The sequence below is a fragment of the Triturus cristatus genome, chromosome 8 (genome assembly GCF_964204655.1).
Source record: "Triturus cristatus chromosome 8, aTriCri1.1, whole genome shotgun sequence".
Lineage (NCBI taxonomy): Eukaryota > Metazoa > Chordata > Amphibia > Caudata > Salamandridae > Triturus > Triturus cristatus.
In genome coordinates this window covers 1,415,357,112-1,415,381,995 of record NC_140591.1, presented here as the reverse complement: position 1 = coordinate 1,415,381,995, position 24,884 = coordinate 1,415,357,112, and positions in this window count along the sequence as shown.

Sequence of the window (24,884 nt, the reverse complement as noted above, 5' to 3'; positions counted from 1 at the left end):
ACCTGATCATTATTGCCACCTCTCCCCTGGAGATACCGATGAACAGAGTATTGCAACAACAGAGTGGTGAACTATGGGGGCTTTTATCAGGACTCTGATAACGGGAGAGATCCTCAGTGTACACTCAGATACACTTTTACCACTCTCTTCATAATAAATATATAAATACGATTATTAATGTGTCTATCATTCAGCTCAATGCTGCTCTGCCCAGATTTTATGCTTGATTTCTACCTGTTGATTTTAAAATATGTTATGCCAAAATGATCGGACAACTTTGGTTTTCATAAAGACCTACATGACCTCTTTGAGTAACCTCTGCCCTGGGAAGTCTCAAAGGGAAAGCCCTTCAGTGAATATGCCCTAGAAACCCACTATTACTTGGTCCACCTGCACCTATTACCTTGGTAATATGGTTACTAACCTTTTCACACTTTCCTGCCCCTCTGTATCTATTTCATTCTCTTATATTTCCCCATTAACCCACTACCACGCCTCCATTACTTTCAAGTCACTGGATACATGCAATTTTAAATGTACCCCCACAAGATTTACCTTGCATTACTTGCACTGTATCTCATTTCTACTTCGCAAAGTAAATACCAAGCCCAAACCTATGCACAGTTTGTACATGATAGATCCCTATTTCATTTCCCTACTTTACTAATAGTCCTCAGTTGCATTCAAATTTGAATCCTTAGGAGAAGAAGGGAAGCTCCTTTGTATGCTTTGCAATCATTTGTATTTTTCACAGGTTCAATAGATCGTGTGTTTTATCACGGATAACGTTAGAAACTATAACATTTGCATTGTTAATTCTATATGATAGCTTGGTTCAGAATTTTTGTAATCAATTTTTTAGACCATGAGCAATATGAGACTGTAATGGAGATCAACAGCATTTTTAGGTCGAGACTGCTGTAGTAGAGTATGGGAGAGAAGCCACGGCCACTCTCCTCCCATAATTTTCATTGGCTTGTGGCATTGTCTTTTGTAAATGCTGCCTTCGGATTCGTTAACAGGCTTGTTAGTCCCTCCTTAGCACGGCCTTGTCTTCATTTGTACCCTCCCATGGCGACTGGCCCTTTTACTTCTGTTGTTACACGGGGCCTGGTATTTAGTCTGTAAGCACTATTTACTGTTTCTCTAACTGCAGGCCGGACATGCTCTGCTTCAGCTGAAACCGCTTGAGTTTTTTTAAGCAACACGGCTGCCCCCGTAACACGGGCGCCTGCTTTTAATCACTTTAACCCAGCATTATCTCATGTCTGTTTCAACCTCCCTAGTAAAATGGATTTGAAAATGATTAGCAAATTAAGTAATGTGAATTCCAGGTAGCACATAATCCTGTGCTAATGGGCTGAAGCTGAAAACAGCACATCTGTGTTACATGTCATCTGTTCTAAAGCCACCTGACCGGTTGTTTTCAAAAGCCTGTTTTATTAACAACAACACCACTACCAATACCACCACCACCAATACCACCTCCACCAATACCACCACCACCAATACCACCACCACCACCAATACCACCACCTCCACCAATACCACCACCACCAATAGCATCACCACCAACACCACCAATACCACCAATACCACCACCACCACCAATACCATAACCACCAATACCACCACCAATACCACCACCAGCAATACCACCAGCAATACCATCACCAAGACCAATACCACCACCAACATCAATACCACCAACATCAATACCACTACCACCAATACCACCACCACCAACAAAACCACCAATACCACCACTACCAATACCACCACCAATACCACCAATACCACCACTACCAATACCAACACCACCAATACCACGGCCACAACCAATACCACCACCAATACCACCACCAATACCACCACTAATACCACGGCCACCAATACCACCACCACCAATACCAATACCACTACCACCAATACCAACAATACCACCACAATACCACCACCACCACTAATACCACCACCACCAATAATACCAGTAGCACCACCACCAATACAACCAATACCACCACCACCACTACCAATATCACCACCACCAATAAAAACCACCACCAACACCACCAATACCACCACCACCCTCAATACTACCACCACCAATACCACCACCACCAATACCACTACAACCACCACCAATACCACCGCCAATACCACCACCACCAATGCCACCAACACCACCACCAATACCACCACCACCAATACCACCAACACCACCACCAATACCACAACCACCACTACCACCACACCATCAATACCACCACCACCAACACCACTACCAATACCACCATCACCAATACACCACCACCACCAATACCACCACAATCGATACCACCACCACCAACACCATCAACACCACCAATACCACCACCAATACCACCAATACCACAATACCAATACCACCACCAATACCAACACCACCAGTACCACGGCCACCACCAATACCACCACCACCAATACCAATACCACTACCACCAATACCAACAATACCACCACCACCACTAATACCACCACCACCACCAATAATACCAATAGCACCACCACCAATACCACCACCACTACCAATATTACCACCACCCCCAATACCACCAACAATACCACCACCAATACCACCACCACTACCAATACCACCACCAGCAATACCACCACCAATACCACCACCACCAACACCTCCAATACCACTACCACTACCACCACCAATACTACCACCACCAATACCACCACCACCAATACCACTACAACCACCACCAATACCACCACCAGCAATGCCACCAACACCACCACCAATACCACCACCAATACCACCACACCATTAATACCACCACCACCAACACCACTACCAATATCACCAATACCACCACCAATACCACCAACATCAATACCACTACCACCAATACCACCACCACCAATACCACCACCACCACCACCACCAATACCACCACCACCACTACCAATACCACCACCAACACCACCAATACCACTACCACCAATACCAACAATACCACCACAATATCACCACCACTAATACCACCACCACCACCACCAATAATACCAATAGCACCACCACCAATGCCACCAATACCACCACCACCACTACCAATACCACCACCAATACCACCACCAATACCACCACCAGCAATACCACCACCACCAATACCACCAACACCACCAATACCACCACCACCAATACTACCACCACCAATACCACCACCACCAATACCACTACAACCACCACCAATACCACCAACACCAATGCCACCAACACCACCACCAATACCACCAACACCACCACCAATACCACCACCAATACCACCACCACCAATACCACCACACCATCAATACCACCACCACCAACACCACTACCAATACCACCATCACCAATACCACCACCAATACTACCACCACCAATACCACCACAATCAATTCCACCACCACCAACACCACCAATACCACCCCCACCAATACCACCACCAATACCACCACCACCAATACCCCCACCACTACCACCACCACCACCAATACCACCACCACCATCAATGCCATCACCACCCCAACACCAACACCACCACCAATAACACCACATACCACCACCACGAATACTGTCAACACCACCACCACCAATACCACCACCAATACCACTGCCAATACCACCACCAATACCACCACCACCAATACCACCACCACCACCAATACCACCACCACCAATAGCACCACCACCAATACCAGTACCACCACAACCAATACCACCACCACCAATACCAATGTCACCACCACCAACACCACCACCAATACTACCATCACCACCACCACCACCATCAATACCATCACCACCACCAACACCACCACATACCACCAGCACCACCACCAATACCCCCAATACCACCAATAGCACCACCACCACCAACACCACCACCAATACCACCACCACTACCAATACCACCACCAATACTACCACCAATACCACCTCCACCAACAATACCACCACCGATACTACCATCACCACCAATACCACCACCACCAATACCACCACCAATACCACCATGACCACCAATACCACCACCACCAATACCACCAATATCACCATCACCAATACCACCACCAATAACAATACCACCACCCCAAATACCACCACCAAACCACCACCACCAATACCACCACCACCAATACCACCAATACCACCACCACCCTCAATACTACCACCACCAATACCACCACCACCAATACCACTACAACCACCACCAATACCACCGCCAATACCACCACCACCACCAATGCCACCAACACCACCACCAATACCACCACCACCAATACCACCAATACCACCACCAATACCACCACCACCACCAATACCCCACCACCAATACCACCACCAGTGGCGGCTGGTGACATTTGGAAGAGGTGGGGTGTAAAAGTCGCGGGCAGCTCAATGTGGTGAGCGAGCGTTGCGAGTGAGATAGACCCTATGAAGGGGGGTTTTTGGGGGAGCTATCTCCCTGAGAAAATTTTGAAAAAAGAGCAGGCAAATGGTGCATTTTCAAGCACATTTCAGAAAGCAAGAATGTTAATAAACCATTCTATATATTCGCATCTTTCATCTTCTCCCTCATCTTTCATTCCTTCCATCATCACTCTTACTCCTACTCCAACACGTGCACTGTACAGGAGCTTCCCACAAACAGGCATGCGTGTTTAGGAGACAGGGGGTACACACATTGTTTCCTTGAAGTATATGCATGGAACCGACCTGGTAGATGTAAAGTATTGGTTGCTTGTCACAGTAACTTTCAATGTAAGTGCTGCTTTCGGCTAGAAATTTTGCAACGGGTGCTGACAGTTCTAAAATAAACAACTAAGCATAACACACACAAAGCAACATAACACCACAATTCAAATATAACCTAGTGCAAAAAAAATCAACACTCATAACAGGACACAAACATACGGCAGTAGAATTAGACAAAATCACATTGCAGCACAAAAAGACAGCAGCACAAGAAAAAACAGAACACATCACCGCAAAACAAAATGCCACACAGTAAATGTGCACAAATGTTATTGTCACACATTATAAATTCCTGAAGCCTGTTTCCTTTAATACTTTGGTAAAACTGAGTGTTTAAACTAAGCACTACCTTGATAGCATCAGACAAAAATGTTTTGTGATCGGTCCCAGATCTTACTAGTGACTTTCTTAAGTTAACTTATTTTTTAAAATATGTTTAGATCCACACTCCTTGAAGAAGGCACTGAGCACTCGCTTTCAAAGCACACATGGCCAGCCGCCACACCCCATGTCCGTGTATGTGTATGTGATCAAAGCCTGACTTTCCATAGCATTTTACATACAACAATATATAAATAGCACAAGGCCCTTTCGAAGTTGCCACACTTTGCTCAGGGAGGCAGGCAGTATGTAAAGAGAGACCACTCTCCCGCCCAGTACCGAGGTGAGCAAAGACAGGGGGAGACCCTATAAAAGACTCTCCCGCCCTGTACTGAGAGACAGTGTGAGCATAGACAGGGAAGAGACCCGGGGAAACACTCTCCGCCCGGTACTGAGGGACAGAGGGAGAAGTGGAGAAGAACCAGGGAGATCACAGGACTGACTCTCAGACTGCACAAGACCGAAGAGGGGTATAAATGAGGGAGACGTCTGATGCAGGGGAAAATAAACTTACTTACTCGTCAATATAATTGTTTAAAACAAGGTAGCACAGTTTCAGGGAACTTATACACCGCTCCTACTGCACCAGCTGCGGACGCTCCAAAGGCACACACAACACCGCCAGAAGTGCGTGAAGTTGTAATGCAACTGAAAACATTTCTGAACGCTGCCGCAGTGCTTTCGACCCAGAAATGTTCAAGAAGGCAAGGCTTTGGCGTGGACCCAAAACACGACCTTGAGCGAGCGAAGAACATAGAGGTGAACCATAGTCTTGAGCAATTAGCAGGGTCCAGAACTGGTGTCTGGCCTCCGAAGGGCGCTACACAGACAGAAAGTCAGCCATGAGCCGAGAAAAAACAGCACGCTTTACCGATCACGAAATGGAAGACATTACCGAGGTCTTTTCGGTTGTGAATAGAGCAAGTTAATGAAAGTCATTGGCTCAAGACATGCGGTTTTGAGAAGCCATTGCATCAACATGACACCAATACAGTACCCCAATGCTCGCGGGAGGGAGGGAGGGGGGTCGCGGATGGGAAATAAAAAAAGAATGTAAATTAAACGTTACCTACCTTACCACCAGATACCGCGCCGCCTCTGCTCCAGGCTTGTAATGGTGCAATACCACCACGAATACCACCACGAATACCACCACCATTACCAATACCACCACTAATACCACCAATATCACAACCACCAATACCACCACCAATACAACCACCAATACCACCACCACCACCACCAATACCACCACCAATACCAATACTACCACCAATACCACCACCACCGCCAATATCACCACCACCAATTCCACCACCAATACCACCACCACCAACAATACCACTACCGATAACACCATCACCACCAATACCAATACCACCACGACCACCACTACCACAAATACCACCACCAATATCAGCACCACCAATACCACCACCAATACCACCACCACCAATACCGCCATCACCACCAATGCCAGCAATACCACCACTACCACTAATACCACCACCACGAATATCTCCATGAATGCCAATACCACCACCACCAGTACCAATACCACCACCAATACCACCACCAATACCACCACCACCAATTCCACCAATACCACCACCACCAATAGCAACACCAGTACCAATACCACCACCAATTCAATCAATACCACCACCACCAATATCACAACCACCAACACAAATACCACCACCACCAATACCAGTACCACAAGCACTAATACCAATACCACCACCAATACCAATACCACCGCCACCAATACCAATACCACCACCACCAATACCAATACCGCCACAACCAATACCACCACCACTACCACCAATTCCAGCACCCCCAATATCACCACCACAATACCACCAGTTCCACCACGACCAACACTAATACCACCACCACCACCAATACCAGTACCACCACCACTAATACCAATACCACCACCAATACAAATACTGCCACCACCAATACCAATACCGCCACCACCAATACCACCAACACCACCAATACCAGCACCACCAATACCACCACCACCAATACCACCAATACTACCAGTACCACCATCACCACCACCAATACCACTACCCACTACCAATACCACCACCATCAATACCAATACCACCACCTTAGCGCCTCTAGCTCACTAGTAATCGCAGGGGCACTGTACGAGGTCAGAGATGCAGTTGAGACCATCCCTCCCTCGCTCCATGCCTGCCATAAAGCACAGCCTGCCCTGCACCAGGAGCCTACTACAGCTGGAGTGGTTTTTATTAGGCCAAAGAAAGCAATGACATTACACAATGCCACACTGCACTTAAATCACGGCGAGGGCAGAGCGAAAGGTGTTGGAGCGCTTTGTTAATGTTTATAGCTCGGATCATATGTAACCCTCACTTCACACTTTGTGTTTGTGTAATTTACAACACTTACACATCTTCTTAACTGCACTATTTATCACTACTTTGAAGACGTCGCAGGCCGGTCTCTTCCTCTGATATTTACAATCTAACAAGTGGTCGATGCACTGCATGCATGCATGCAACTCTGTTGTTAGTGCAGGAGACTAAACAGCTCAGTTCAGAAACATGGAGCACTCTGCATTTGGTCTTAATGTTTCTGGATAAATCAAAGCATGTCGCTTCTGGGAAAACTTTAATGATTCTGTGCCTTGGATGATTTACGACAAGCAGTAATTTGTGAAATAATTTTGACCTCTTTCACCTCTTTGATGATAATAAGATTAAGAGCCAATTTTTCGAGATTTAGATGAATTCCATTTTGGCCTTTGTAGGAATCCGCCTTATATATGTGATCTCCTCAAGAGTTTTTTCATTTTAATTGGCTAAATAGCCATGATTTGCTTCTGCTTTACTAGTAACATTGTGTGTAGGTTATAAATAACAACTGACCCTTAATTTTAAAGGAAACCCACAATCACAGTGAACAGAGTGTATCCAAGTAGTTTAAAGGCCAGATTCCAAGGGTGGGTTGCAGCATGGCTTCACACCACTCACTTGTGGATTTTAAAAGCTTTATTGAAGGGCTTGTAAACAACTTTGTAACCCTGAAGGGCTCACTTTTAAGACTACAGCTATGTGATAGATGTTTGGACAGAATAAGGAATGAAAAATATCTTGAAAGAGAAATATAGTGACAAGAAAATTGTGATGTCTCAAATGTCATAAACATATATCAATGGTAAGAATATAATTTTAAGTGTTGTTTTCAATATCGTTGTTTAAATACCATTTTCAAAATTATTGTTTATAATATTGTTTTGTATTGTTATTTTATTATGTTTTTTTGTAGTATTTATTTAGAGTTGTATGTTAATGCTAGAGGCCCCACAAAGTCACTTTCTGCCTGCCTTTTCATGGCTGTTGGACTGCCATTGAAGGGCAGGCAGAAAGTGGCATAGTAATCTTGACGGCGGAGCTCAGGCTGGCTCCATTGCCATTTTGGATTACATTTCCGCCCGTCACCCCGTTGGGCTCCGTGAACCCATTGAAGGCGGAGCAGAATTCCCCCACGGGTTACCCTCTGACGGCAGTATCATAATATGGCGGTCGGACGGAAACCTATGATGACGGGCAGAAATCCTCCGACGAGCTGTCAGATGGCTTTCCCGCCTTCATCATAATGAGGGCCAAAGTTATTTGTTGTGTTTTGAATGTGCTATTTTTAATATATATATTGGGGAAAATAATTACATATTAATTACATTTAATAAATAATAATTGTAGTTGCTTTATTGCTTAATTTAATATTAACATATGCTTAATTGTTTTGTATATTTCCATTTTTTATATTTAGGAAATATTATAAACAAAATTATTTAGTATGAAATTTATATTGTGCTATTGTCAAGAATTCCTGTCATACAAGGGAAACACGCCCTTATGTAAACAGGAGAGCTGTTACATAACTCAAGGGAAACACGCCCTTATGTAAACAGGAGAGCTGTTACATAACTCAAGGGAAACATGCCCTTATGTAAACAGGAGAGCTGTTACATAACTCAAGGGAAACACGCCCTTATGTAAACAGGAGAGCTGTTACATAACTCAAGGGAAACACGCCCTTATGTAAACAGGAGAGCTGTTACATAACTCAAGGAAAACACGCCCTATAAAGGGAGGAACCGGGAGGTACAAGGCTGTCGGATATTGTGTTTACACCGACGTACCTGCTTCGTGAAGAGCAGTGTTCCGGAGTGGTGCTCCAGTAAGGCAAGAACGGAGGTAGGTCGAGTCGTTACTCCCTGGGCCGTGTCTTGCCCCATCGTCACCTGTGAAGGACCCGGAAGCTCTACCGGTCAACCATTGAGCTTCGCTTTTTGACTCGGCTGAGTCCAAGCGCAGTGGCGCTTTTGCTGGTTGGAGTCGTAACTCCCAGCCCGACCAGAGACACAGGGACTGCCAGCTGTAACGCACACCAGGAGGTGTTTGCCGCGTTACAGACTCGGAAGTCCACAGGATCGATCGAGCGGCTGCTCTCGGTTCAGTCTTCTTGCTTGTGATTGGGGTATCGGTGACGCATCATCAGGAGGTGACTCCGCGTCCCGGTGCAGTCTGAGGAAGAGGTTGAGCGGCTGCTCCCTTCAGGTAGAGATCCCGGCTGGGTGTTTCCCTGACTCCTCGATTCTCCCCAACACTCTTCGTGCCCCTCACAGCCTACCGATTGGCATTGTCGGCCATTTCATTTCTGCCCTCTGTTGGCATACGCCGGGATCGGCGTATATGCAGAGGACGGTTAGGACCATCCGTGCTGTGGGCTGGTAACGTACTTAGCCTGGAGGATTCCAGTGACTATAACTTTTGTTTGTTCTTTGTATTTTATTTGCCTTCATTAAAAGAACTAACCCTTCACAAGTGGTTGCGTCCTCATTGTCGTGTCTGTTAAACGATCCTGAGACGTTCAGGGCGTTACAAAATATCCGACCTTAATAACACTAACTGTCTCCCGGTCGATAACAGACATGGCAACACTTGATGATGTGCTGGCTGCTTTAGCGGCCATGCAAGTTGAAGTGGCTGCCTCTAGGCAAGAAACAGCCGATGTAAAAGCCAGACTGGATGCTATCCAATTGGACCCGCTCACGCCCAGCACCTCCCTCACGAACCAGACCCCTGCGGTAGTAGTGGAAATGCCGGTAGCCATCCCCTTGGCAACACCAGAGAGGTACAGTGGGGATCCTAACACAGTGCAGGTATTCCTCACACAAGTGGCGCTACATTTATCGTGCAAACCAAAGGCGTTCCCCACGAGTCAGGCTCGTGTGGCTTTCCTTATATCCTATTTGGCTGGAAACGCGGCACAATGGGCCGTACCTCTGGTGAGCAGGGACGACCCCCTCTTATGTGATTGGGGTGCTTTTCGCGAGGAATTCCTGAAGGTATTCGACAGAAGGGCTGACTCGTACACGGCGGACCGTGAAATGCTTGAGTTGAGACAGGGATCCAACGACCTGGTGCAGTATCTCAACGCGTTCCGAAGGCTGGTTGCGGAAACCAAGTGGCCTGTTGCTAAACAGACGGCGCTCTTCCATCAAGGGCTGTGCGATGAGCTCAAGGACGCCGTGGCTCATATTGACCCTCAACCCAAGACATGTGAGGGCCTTATCAACCTGGTATTACGGCTGGAACATAGGCTAAGTGAAAGAAAGGGGGATCATGGGAGAAAAGGAAAATCCCTTCCATCCTATGTGACGGTGGGAAGTCCTGAAACTTCCACCGCATCCAAGGGAGAACCCATGGACATCAGCGCAATACGAGCGAGCCTCACAGCCACGGAGAAAGAGTCACGCCGTAAACAAGGATTGTGCCTATATTGTGGCAAAAAAGGCCACTACGTACGTGAATGCCCTGCCAAACCGAAGACGTCACGTTATCGGGCCAACCGGTCGGTAACAGCCGTGGTGGACATACCGGCGGAAAACTAGAGGACTCCAAGACCAGAGAAGGGGCATCTCGGAGTCACTCATCCATCCCTTCACTTTCCAACTCCGTCACTAAGGGACAACGACACCTGTTTATCACGGTGCACGTGGGAGTGCATGACCAGTGGATACCCGTTGTGGCCATGGTGGATTCAGGGGCCACTGGCATGTTTATGGACCACAACGAGGCATGCAGGCTAGGGCTAGTGCTTCTTCCCAAAGCAGTACCCGAAGACGTCTATGCGGTAGACGGAAGGCGATTGGTGACGGGGCCCATCGGACAGCACACGGGGGTCCTTCCGATGAGATATGGGAGGAACCATTTGGAACAAATCGATTTTAACATCATCCGAGCGCCCCAATATGGCGTCATATTGGGATTGCCGTGGCTACAGAAACACAACCCCTTTGTGGATTGGCCAACACATCGCATCGAAATGACGTCACCGTATTGCATCCTGCATTGTGGAATAAGAACGGAATCCCTTGACGCAGATGAGAGCGGGAGTCAGACGGTGGCTACAGCGGCAGAAAAAGATGTGGCTCTCCCCCAGGCTTATCACAGTTTTGAGGATGTATTTGATGAGGTGAAGGCGGAAGTGCTACCACCACATAGACAGTTTGACTGCCAGATCGACCTGGTGCCAGGGGCCAGCGTCCCCAGCGGCAGGCTGTATGCCCTGACGGAGCCTGAAAACGTGCATCTCCGGGGGTACCTGGATAAACTCCTCAAGCTAGGATTCATCCGCCCGTCCAAGTCTCCGGCCGCCTCGCCACTCTTCTTCATCCCGAAGGCTAATGGGGAGCTGAGAGCCTGTGTGGACTTTAGGGCATTGAATGCGATAACCATAAAAAATCGGTACCCCTTGCCTCTCATCAGTGTACTTCTGGAACAGGTCAAGAAAGCTCGTATCTACACCAAGTTGGATTTGAAAGGGGCATACCATCTGGTGCGCATGAGGGACGGAGACGAGTGGAAGACCGCCTTTAAGACCAGGTTCGGCCTTTTTGAGTACCTCGTCATGCCGTTCGGTCTGTGCAACGCCCCGGCAGCCTTTCAGTACTTTTTGAATGAGGTATTCAGAGAGGAGTTGGATATCTACGTGGTCGTATATATCGACGACATCCTCATCTATTCGTCCAGTGTGGAGGAGCACGTACACCACGTCTAAGCTGTGCTCCAAAAGCTGAGGGAAAACATGCTGTTTTGTAAACTCAGCAAGTGTGACTTCCACGTCACATCCGTGGAATTCCTCGGAGTGATGCTGAGTCCAGAGGGACAGGAGATGGCAGAACGAAAGATCAAGGCGGTGAAAGAATGGCCGGTGCCCCAAAGCGTGAAGGACGTCCAAAGTTTCATTGGCTTCGCCAACTTTTACAGGCGGTTTATAGATGGATTTTCAGGAGTGGTGGCCCCAATCACACAGCTACTGAGGAAGTCCAAGGAGTTTGTCTGGTCCCCTGAAGCGAACAAAGCCTTTGAGGCCCTGAAAAGCGCCTTTGGTAAGGCGCCGGTGTTGGCTCACCCCGATCCGGATCTCCCCTACGTGGTGGAAGCGGACGCGTCGGATGTGGCGCTGGGGGCTATCTTGTCCCAACGCAACCACGACACAGGGGTGCTTCATCCCGTTGCGTACATGTCCCGCAAACTCAACGACGCCGAACGCAACTACCATATTGCGGAGAAGGAGCTTCTCGCAATCAAGGACGCCTTCACCGAATGGAGGCATTGGTTGATGGGGGCAAGACATGTGGTATCGGTGTACACGGACCATCGGAACCTACAGTTCATGACGGCCACTAGACACCTTTCTCCCAGGCAGCTGCGGTGGATGATCTTCTTTGCGGGGTTCAACTTCCGCATCACATATCGGCCGGGGACGGAAAACCGGAAGGCGGACGCCCTGTCCCGTCAATCTGCAGTTAAGGAACCATTGCCTGCAACCGAGCGTTCCATCATTTCCCCGAGGATGGTATTGGGGGTTATCCAACCGGATACTTTCCTGAGGGGAATAAAGAGAGGGATCAGGTCATTCGCATGGCGGAGGTGGCTCCTCAGTCACAGAGAATGGCAGCTGAAGGACGGGATACCCCTGAAGGGCAGGTGCCTATTGATACCCACGCCTAGGCTAAGGAAACAAGCATTCATCTGGTGCCATGACTCTCCATGCGCAGGTCATTTGGGCTTTGAAAAAACGGTGGCTAGCATGGGACGGCATTTCTGGTGGCCAACCATGAGAGTGGATGTCAGGAGGTGGGGACAGGAGTGTCCTACGTGTGCTACCATGAAGGCCGACCATGGCCGAACCCAAGGGCTCTTACATCCACTTCTGACCCCGGATAGACCATGGGATAGCATATCACTGGACTTCGTGGTGGGCCTACCGGTAGACCAGGGGATGACGGCAATACTGGTGGTGGTGGATTACTTGACGAAAATGGGGCACTTCATCCCCTGCAAGAGAGTCCCTACGGCCGGGGAATTGGCGTCACTACTCCTAAAGAATGTGGTACGACTGCATGGATTACCTGGGGTGATTGTGTCGGACCGGGGGTCGCAGTTTACTGCGCAATTCTGGAAGACTTGGTGCACTGCGCTGCATGTTAAGACCGCCCTGTCCACCAGCTACCACCCTCAAACGGACGGCCAAACCGAGCGCCTGAACCAAACGCTCAAACAGTATCTGCGATGTTTTGTGGACCAGGGCAGGGAAGAATGGGTCGACTTGCTATGGGTTGCAGAGATAGCCTATAACAACGCCACTCACAGCTCCACACAGTCATCTCCGTTCTATAGCAACTATGGCCAACATCCCAGGTTCTTGCCATTTCTACATCCGTTCAGAGAGGACAGGATTCCCGCCACAGCGGACAGGGTGGCACACATAAAAGACACGTTGATGCGCTCAAGGGCTGTCCTAATAGAGGCCAAGAGAAGATACAAGGCTGCGGCAGATAGGAAGAGAAGGCCCGGGCCACTGTACCGCACTGGAGACTACGTCTGGATATCCACAAGAAACATGAGGTTTCGAAAGAACAGTGTGTTCCATCCCAAGTACATGGGCCCCTATCGAATTACCAAGTGTATGGGTCCCGTGAACGTGAAGGTGTGCTTGCCGCAGTCATTGCGGATACACCCTGTCTTTCATGTATCATTGCTCAAACCAGCACCCTCCAAGCCGTCTGGGACACCTAGGCCGGTATGCGTGGAGTCGGAGGTGGAGTATGAAGTGTCGGGCATACGGGCGTCCAAATGGCGCAGGGGGAAGCTGTGGTACCTGGTTGCGTGGAAAGGCTATGGCCCGGAGGAGCATTCATGGGAACCGGCTGAAGGGGTTCATGCTCCGCGCTTGGTCTCCTTGTTCCATCGGCGTTTTCCTGCCAGCGCTGGACCCGTGGGGAGCCGCTGAGAGGGAGGATGTACTGTCAAGAATTCCTGTCATACAAGGGAAACACGCCCTTATGTAAACAGGAGAGCTGTTACATAACTCAAGGGAAACACGCCCTTATGTAAACAGGAGAGCTGTTACATAACTCAAGGGAAACACGCCCTTATGTAAACAGGAGAGCTGTTACATAACTCAAGGGAAACACGCCCTTATGTAAACAGGAGAGCTGTTACATAACTCAAGGGAAACACGCCCTTATGTAAACAGGAGAGCTGTTACATAACTCAAGGGAAACACGCCCTATAAAGGGAGGAACCGGGAGGTACAAGGCTGTCGGATATTGTGTTTACACCGACGTACCTGCTTCGTGAAGAGCAGTGTTCCGGAGTGGTGCTCCAGTAAGGCAAGAACGGAGGTAGGTCGAGTCGTTACTCCCTGGGCCGTGTCTTGCCCCATCGTCACCTGTGAAGGACCCGGAAGCTCTACCGGTCAACCATTGAGCTTCGCTTTTTGACTCGGCTGAGTCCAAGCGCAGTGGCGCTTTTGCTGGTTGGAGTCGTAACTCCCAGCCCGACCAAAGACACAGGGACTGCCAGCTGTAACGCACACCAGGAGGTGTTTGCCGCGTTACAGACTCGGAAGTCCACAGGATCGATCGAGCGGCTGCTCTCGGTTCAGTCTTCTTGCTTGTGATTGGGGTATCGGTGACGCATCACCAGGAGGTGACTCCGCGTCCCGGTGCAGTCTGAGGAAGAGGTTGAGCGGCTGCTCCCTTCAGGTAGAGATCCCGGCTGGGTGTTTCCCTGACTCCTCGATTCTCCCCAACACTCTTCGTGCCCCTCACAGCCTACCGATTGGCATTGTCGGCCATTTCATTTCTGCCCTCTGTTGGCATACGCCGGGATCGGCGTATATGCAGAGGACGGTTAGGACCATCCGTGCTGTGGGCTGGTAACGTACTTATCCTGGAGGATTCCAGTGACTATAACTTTTGTTTGTTCTTTGTATTTTATTTGCCTTCATTAAAAGAACTAACCCTTCACAAGTGGTTGCGTCCTCATTGTCGTGTCTGTTAAACGATCCTGAGACGTTCAGGGCGTTACAGCTATCTTTAGTGTTGAACATCTTCCCAAAAACATAATTTAGATTGGACCGAGAATAAGTGATGTAACCACTTTAGTGTCCAAAACCTTCCTCTAAATAGCTTAGATTGGATTGGGAATAGTAAATGTGGACCCTTAGTGACCAATTTTTCCCGTAAATGGTTCAGATTGGAGTGGAAATAGTAAACTGTACCCATTTAGTGTCCAACACCGTCCCCAAAATAGTTTAGATTGGAATGGAAAAAGTTAATTTGTTCCCTTTAATACCCCAACTCTTTCCCAAAATGGTTCAAATTGGAGTGGAAATAGTAAATGTGACCACTTTAGTGTGCAAAATCTTCCCCTAAATGGCTTAGATTGGACAGGAAATAGCATATGTTTCCCCTTTGGTGTCCAACACCTTTCCCTAAATGGCTTAGGTTGGAGTGGGAATAGAAAATGTCACCCCTTTGGTGTCCAACACTTTCTCCTAAATCGCTGAGTTGGAGTGGGAATGATAAATGTGACTACTTTAGTGTATAACATTTTCATCTAACTGGCTTAGACTGGAGTGTGAATAGTAAATGTGACCACTTTAGTGTCCAACACCTTCCCCTAAATGGCTTAGATTGGATCAAGAATAGTAAACATGGCCACTTTAGTGCCCACCACATTTCCCTGAATGGCTTATTTTGGAGTGGGAATAGTAATGTGACCACTTCAATGTCCACAACCTTCCCCTACATGGCTCACGTTGGAGTGGGATAGTGAGTGTGAATCTTTAGTGTCCAAAACCTTCCCCTAAATGGCTTAGATTGGAGTAGGAATAGTAAATGTGACCCCTTTAGTGTACAACACATTCCCCTAAATGGCTTAGGTTGGAGTGGGAATAGCAAATGTCACCACTTTAGTGTCCTTCACCTAAGTTGCTGAGATTGGAGTGGGAATAGTAAATGTTATTCCTTTAGTGTCCAAACCTTTCCCTATATGGCTTAGACAGGACTGTGAATAGTAAATGTCACATTTAAGATTTATCTGATGTTTAAAAAGTAGTTTGATTTTACTTAGTTATTATGTGCCATTCTCCAGGCGTTCAATTGTCGAATTTTGTTAGTGCTACTGTAGGCTGTGCTTTGTGTTGTACTTTTTTGTAGTACCCAATGTTTGTATAGAGATTTGGTTTAGTAACTTGTATTTTAACATATCTACAATAAGTTACTTTCAACTATGTTCATTCAGATGCTTTACTTACTTGGGAAAGTAATTGTAGATTTTCTTCCAGTTTTCTTTTTAGGTTCTCTGTTGGCAATCTAAGAGTGTTGTTGTCTTGCAGCTTTCGTGTTTTTGGTGTGGTAAGCTTTGAAAGTTTCTGCTCCTTTTATATTGTTATTTTAAATTATTATTACATATTTTTATTGGTTAGTTTCCTTGTGGGTTGGTTTTAGACCTGAGCGGAGTTCACAGAGTTCTGCTACGTGGAACTCCACAAAGTGACAAAAAAAATCTGCCCCGCGGAGTTCCGCAACCGGCGGAGTGCGTTACGTTGTGCCATTCAAGCTGATTAGTGTTGTGTGTTTATTCGGCACTTAAAATCAGCACGGACGACACGCACAGCGCACAAGGGCACTGCTTCTTTCTGCTGCTCGAGTAGATGTTCTAATCAAACGTCATTTTCCTCAACACAAACTAAAGGTTTCTTAACATGAGTTGTAGCATACATCCGCAACTGCCAGCGTTTGCTCTGGAGTAACATTTTCCTTGCTTGCGCTCATTAACGTTGGTGAGTGCGAGCGAGGTAAAAACTCCACTCGGCTGAGTTTTTCGGAGCTTCGTGCACTATGTGGAGCAGAATTTCACACCCAGGCTTAATTGTTTTTATAGGTTAGTTTTTGTTTAGTGTGTTCAGTCATTACCTTTTATGGTGTTTCTGGTTTAATGTTTAATTTATATGTCTGTTTTTGTGGTATTGTTCTGGATATATTTTTATGCTTAATTATATTTATTAATGTTAACTTTTATGTTAGATTAATTGTACAGGTATTTATTATTTTTTGTTAATTATTTGATATACTGTCCAGGGGATTCTAAAGGTACCCAGGGTTTGTGTATTCCCCTGGAGGGGACTGAGAAAATAGGAAAAATACAGCTACATTTTGAGTTACTGGGGAAAAAAAAAGAAAAAAGTGCTCCACAAAAAAAGTGCCTGTATTTTTTCGTAAAAATGGCATCAACTAAAGGTTTAACAAGCATAGCTGAAGCAAAAAAGCAATGAAGCAAAAAAACTATTAGCTAAAGTAGACCAAATTCCAGATTCAGCAAGGGGTCATTTGTGTAAATCCCTCAAAGTTTATCCAAAGAAAGGGCCTAATTACGATGACGGTCGTAAAGCCTCTGACCGCTGGTCGGAGGCTTTACGACTGACATGGTAGGTTCAAAGTCTGACCGCCGTATTTGGATCACAGCGGTCGGAGCTTAAATCAGTTGGAGAATCCAATGTGGTTCCACGGTCGGAAAGACCTCATAATCCAGGATAATGATGTCGGTTTCCAACAGACATTCCATGTCGGCCTTTCCTTTCTAGCAAGGCCCCTGTCCCTCCGGAGCCTCCGCATTTGGGCCGGGGCGCCCATGAGGTGCCTGCCACATGATGCAGGGATGTTTAAAAACCTCAATTTTTCAATGGGAGCTTGTGCTGCAGGTGGTTTCCACCCACCTCACAAGTTCCCATTGAAAAATTGATGTTTCCCACCGCACCATGTGCAGTCGCATCTAAATAAGGTGATCAGAACCGCCGAACTGAGGTCGGTCGGTTCCCAATACGCAATAGTGTCGGTCGGAGGCAACTCCGACTGACATCATATTGAGGCCCTTATTGTTGAGAGACTGAAATATTGAAAATGAACAGGGAAATATGCCCATTTGTGACAATATTTTTATCTGTAACTTTACAATATACCATTATGTCTGTTAGACTCTTCTAATTACAGGGATATACAGGGTTTGTATGTTGTTCAATTACCCTAGGTATCTAGAGCCATCAACTGAGCTGCACCTAGCAATGGTTTTTCATTGTGCACCGAGGATAGACCAATTCATATGGTGAATTATGTAGAGTGAACCTTGAATAATGGGTATCAAGGAAACCTATGTATTTATGAAATGGACACCAGATGTGGAGTTTGAAGCAGTAGTGGTTATTTGTACATCTCTAAATTTGTGTATACCCATAGTATCATGTGAGTAAGAGGGCATTTTTTCAAAATGTCTCCATTCTTATACACTGGCTTGCATTTGGAAGATACAAATCCAACAACATCCAATTGGTAATAAATGTTCAACAATTCTATGTTTCCACATGTCTTCTGATAAAAATGTTACCTAACTTGTGTGTGTAGGTCTAGTGCCTGCAGCAGTAAAAAGCCCAAAATGCAACATGGACAAATCACATTTTTCTACTGAACCTTGACCCTTTTATGTAATGTTGTTAGCTGTGGAATTTGGGCCTTAATTCAGCTGGCACCTTGGGAAACCTAGCAAACCTCTGCATTTGTTTAAAGTAGACACCTAGGGGAATCAAAAGTGGTGTAACTTGCATGGTTGACACCAACTTTACTTACCAAGAAGCTCTTGCATACCTCAAACTAAAAAAACACAAATTTTCCTCATATTTCTGTGATAGAATGTTCTGGAGTGTGTGTGGGGAGCCAAACATTTCCTTCCACCTAGCATTTCCCCTAGTCTTCCGATAAAAATGATAACTCACTTCTTGGGTAGGCTTAGTACCCACAACAGGAATGGGCCCAAGATGTGACATGGACATCACATTTTTGGAAATGAAAACTGATGTTTTTTTTGCAATGTTGGTTGCTGTGGAATTTAACTCCTAGTTCAACCTGCGACTAGGGAAACCTAGCAAACGTGTACGGTATTAAAATGTAGAAACCTGTGCAAATCCAGGTTGAGGTGATTTGCATGATTCTCACTACCTTTTCTTATCCAGAATCCGTTGCATATGTATAACTTCGATTAAAACAGATTTTCCTCACATTTCTGTGGTCGAAAATTCTGGAATCTGCTGAGTGCCACAAACTTCCCAACACCAAGCATTCCCCCAAGTATTCTGATTAAAAATGGCACCTCACTTGTGTGGGTAGGCCTAGTGTCCGCGACAGGAAACAGCCCAAAACTCAACATGAACAATCACATTTTTCCACTGAAAACTGACCATTATTTTTCTATGTCGGTAGCTGTGGATTTTAGGTCCTAGCATAGCCGGCACCTGGGGGAACTTAACAAACCTGTACATTTATTTTAAAATAGAAAAGTTGGGAATATCGGGGTGGTGTGACTTGCATGGTTATCACCAGGTTTCCTTACCCCTAAGCCTTTGCAAACCACAAACTTTGGCTAAAACACATATTTTCCTCACATTTCTGTGAGGAAAACGTCCTAAATATGTGGGGAGCCACACATTTCCTGCCTCACAGCATTCCCCCAAGTCTGACAATACAATTGGTACCTCTCTTGTCTGGGTAAGCCTAGAGCCCGTGACAGGAAATGGCCCAAAAGGCAACATAGACACATCACATTTTTCCTATGGAATCTGACCCTTTTTTTGCAATGTCAGTCACTGTGGAATTTGGGTCCTAGCTCACCTAGGGAAACCTAGCAAAACTATACATTTTTAAACACTAGGCATCTAGAGAAATCCAGGGTAGTGTGACTTGCATGGCTCTCACCAGTTCTTCTTACCCAGAAGCCCTTGAAAACCTCAACCTTTGACTAATAAAACACATTTCCTCAGATTTCTGTAATGGAAAGTACGGGAATCTTTGGGGGACCACAAACTTCCTACCACCCAAAATTCCCTCAAGTGTCCCAATAAAAATATCACTTGGGTAGACCAGTTACCGGCGACAGAAAATGGCCCAAAACGCAACATGCACACAACACATTTTTCCATTGAAAACTGATTCTTTATTTGCTGTGGTTTCTGGGACATAACGGATGCTCACACATTCCCTATGGTGCAGGGGGCCCCCAGTCATGTAGACATAAAGGGAGGCCCCTCAGCTTGTCAGCTTGAGGGTATGGGTAAGGTTTCCTTACGCCAATGGTCCTAGTTCAGCCGAAAACTAGGGAAACCTAGCAAACCTGTACATTTGTTAACACTAAACACCTATCGGAATCCAGGGTTTGGTAACTTGCATGGCTCTCATTAGATTATTTTACCCAGAAGTACTTGCAAAGACAGACATTTTCCTCATATTACTGGGCCAGAAAGTTCTGGAATCTTTGGGAAGCCACACATTTCCTACAACCCAGCATTCCCCCAAGACTCATGATAAAAATGGTATCTCACTTCTGTAGGTAGGCCTAGTGGTTACAACAGGAAAGGGCCCAAAATGCAACATGGACACATCACATTTTTCCATTGAAAACTGATTCTTTTTTTGCAATGTTGGTAGCGGTAGGTTTTGGGCCCTAGTTCAGTGGGCACCTAGGAAAATATAGCAACTCTGCACATTTTTGATAACTAGACACATAGGGAATGGGGTGACTTGAGTACCTCTTAGCAAGAAATTCTACCCAGAAGCCCTTGCAAACATCAAATGTTGGCAAAACACACATTTTCCTCTTATTTCTCTGAAAGAAAGTTCTGGAATATGGAAATATTGTACCATTCTGAGTTCCAACATGTCTCCCGATAAGAACGGTACCCCAATTGTGTGAATGGACCAAGAGATTGCCACACAAAAGGCCCTAAAACACTGCCTGGAGAGAGCCGCGATGGGATAGTTGCTGTATTTGAGGCCGTGCTCAGCCACCACCGATGGAAGTCCTCAAAATTCCTCTCACCCAGTGATACCTCAGTTGTCCCGATAAAAACACTCCCCCACTTTTGTGGCTGGGCCTAGTACCCCTCAAAAATACTACATATATACAGTTCCTGGTGTCTAGTCGGCTTTCCAAGGCGAGGAGGGAGGTCAGGAAAGCTAATGGGGCCCACAACAGTGGGGAGCTCAGGCTCATTCCCAGGGGGTACTCTCCCCACAAAAAAAAACAAGCTAGAAAACCCTGGTATCTAGTGAACTTTCTGGGGGTGAGCATCCCCATCTGCCCCCATGTGGCCCCTCTTGGGGGGAGCATAGGCCCATGCTGAGCGGGTGGCACTCCTCCCAAAACATAATGTGCGCTACAACTCCTTGGAGTCTAGTGGGCTTTCTGCTGAGGGGGCAGATTAGGGGTTAACACCTCCATTCTCTCCCTGTGGGCAGAAAGGCTAATGGAGCCCAGGGAAGGCAGAGGATCACAGGCCCAAGCCCGGGGGTGGGGGGGCGTACACCCAAAAAAGAACAGCAAACTAAAAAAACCTGATGTATTGTGGGCTATCTGTCCACCTTGGGGGTTGGGGGTGAGAATTCCCAACCACATTTGGGGGCAGAAAGACTAATGAGGCCCCTGGTGGGGGGAGGCACACGCCCATACCAAGGGAGGCCACACCCCAAAACATAATGTGCCCTAAAAAATCCCTAATTTCTAGTGGGCGTTTTGCTCCCATGTGGTAGATTGTGGTGAACACACCCATCCAGTCCTGGTTGGGCAGAAAGGTTAATGGGGCCTAGGGCAGGGGGGAGCCTAGGCCCATGTGCGGGTGAGTGGCACTCCCTCCCCACTATAGAAATCCTTGGTGTCTAATGGGTAGATCCCTGCTTTGGGATTGCTCTCCTATGGCAACCCACAAGCAAGGATCCACTGGGTAGATATACCATGATACCTCCCCCACCTCAACCAGTGCTTGGGGGACTGAGATATGCCCATCGAAGACTGATGCAGTGAAGGTAAAACAAGCCCATTGGCTCATTTTACTTTCACTTTATAGTATGACGTCAGCACGCCATGTGCGCTGATTGTCATTATGCAAAAGGAGCCTTGGGCTCCCCAAATATCTCACCCCAAGCTAAAAATGAATGAAAGGTATCCCTCTGGAATCCCTCTTATACCACTCCTCATTGTCAGGCAGTGGCCGACAGATGCACTGGGGAGGGGGTGCAGGACAGCGGCCTCGTCCGCACTTAAGGAGTTAAGTCCCCATAGCCATATTTGTTACTAAAATAATCAATGCTCTTCCTAGATTTACTTCTCAAAGTTTAAAGAGCGTTGCTACATGTATCACTGATGCCTATATGTCCCTGTTTCTGTGTGGAATCATTGAATCAACAAATCAATCATTCAAATCAGAGTTCCTATAAGTGTTCTTTGCCTTTACTGTGTTTTTCCCATTTATAGTGTTTTTTTTATTTTTAAATGAGTCCAACAATTTTTGGTTAGATTTCCCCATGCCCTCTGAGCAATGTTGCAAGCCAGTAGATCAACAGAGCTGGGTAAACACAGGGGAATCACCAACACTCCCATAGGTAAACTTCACATAGATTGCCAAGTATGGATCTAGATTATAAAAATTGCAAGGTTATCATAGTAAAAATGAGCAAAATGTAAGCATGGTCAAGTATTAGAAATGTGAACAGTTGGTAAATACCTGTTGTTTTATTCCATGATAACAAAAGCCTGCATTTATTTTTATGGTGATCTACTAGAAATGTAAACCTTCAAGCCCCCCACATATCTCTCCTTAAGGCAATGATGGGAAGTGCACTCTTTGTAGAGTCGATGTTCAGAATTCGCAGGTAGGGTGCTCAGCTGACAGGCACAGTGTCCCATGGAATTCAAAAAGGCATTCTGAGTGACTAGGATAACAACAAAAAAGCAACCAGGTGACGGACATAATTGGTGGCACCTCACTCTTCAAATGCCGCCTTGTTAGGCCGTTAATGCAGAAAAACTTCAGCACCCGTCACCTAATGGTGCCTCTGTAAACAGATTCAAACAATTATTTTCAAAATGGAGGTGCACTAAACGTGAGACACAAGAGTCCAAAGTATTTCTTTTCTTTTTTTGACTTTTAGTTCATAGTTATGCACAACGACAGCCAACGCGTTTCGTTCCTGTATAAATAATTAACAGAACTTTTTCAGGGCTTCACTTTTTGTAGAGCAGTTTCAAATTTCCAATTAATATTTCTTAGATGTAGTATGGATGTCATCTGGTACCAATATGTATTATTAATCTGACTCGAATAATAAATAGATAGACCGTAACGCTATTCAAAGAAGATCTTTCCATGAAAAGGAGGTATCCTTTCTCACCATATAATTCAACAAGCAGATTATTTATGATAAAAATTCTATGTATATGAAATAGTATGGACCTCAATTTTTTCTTTTGAAATGATATTCACAACTTTTGCAGGTCATACCAATCCTATTCACTGTATTGGTACCATCGGTTTAGTTGCACTTATGTATCAGGAAAGAGTGGTTTCAAATGGGTCATCACCCCAGATTGTGGGCACTTTTTGTATCACTTGGCCGCCTTAATAAGCGGATTCCGTGTGCTTCGATAAGTGGTTCCGTCTACCTCGGTAAATTGCCAAAAATTCTGAGTGACTAGAACATGGAGTTTTATCCCCTGATTCAAGCTAAAAAAGTGACAATTATTTTTTGCACCTTCCTTACAGGACTAAAGGTCACAGTTTGGGAAGTTATCCTAGCACTGTGTGTGCAATTAGGCTTTATCATAGCATTGCTGAAGTAAGTTGAGCAATGATAAACATTAGCGTTAACTTATATTCATTTATCATGCAAACCTTTTAAAGCCACCTTGAACTAAAAGAAAACTTTCCAATTATGAATGAATTGGTACATGACAATTTCATGTTACTCTCTCGTAGAGGAGGAGTCACATGTCCTATGTCATAAATGGAGATATTTCTGACACGAGGGATGTAAAGAGGGAGCTTTATACACTATCATGCCCGAATGCTGCATTATTCTCTTGGACTCCATCATATGTTGGTGAATGTGAACACAATTATTGTGTTTTTTTTGGGTTTTTTCTGATTTTATTTGCCACTTCGTGTGATGACGAGCATGTCTGAGCATATCTCAAGAGGGGAGAAACAATGACTGTCAAATTTTGTTGTGCATCGACCCACAATTGTAAATGAAGTGTGTGGTATTCTAAAATATTGCATTCCCCTAAATGTTCCAGGGGTAAGCATAATCAAGATATTTTCTTGATTGTTCAAAAACTTACTCATGTTTAATCAATCACAGATACGAGACTGGTCTAAAGAAATGGGTCTAGACTTAATCATATTGTCATAATGATAGGGATTTTCAGAAATATTCTATTGGTTAGGGAACAATGCACCCTAGCATTTGGCACTGGGCTAATGGATGGAA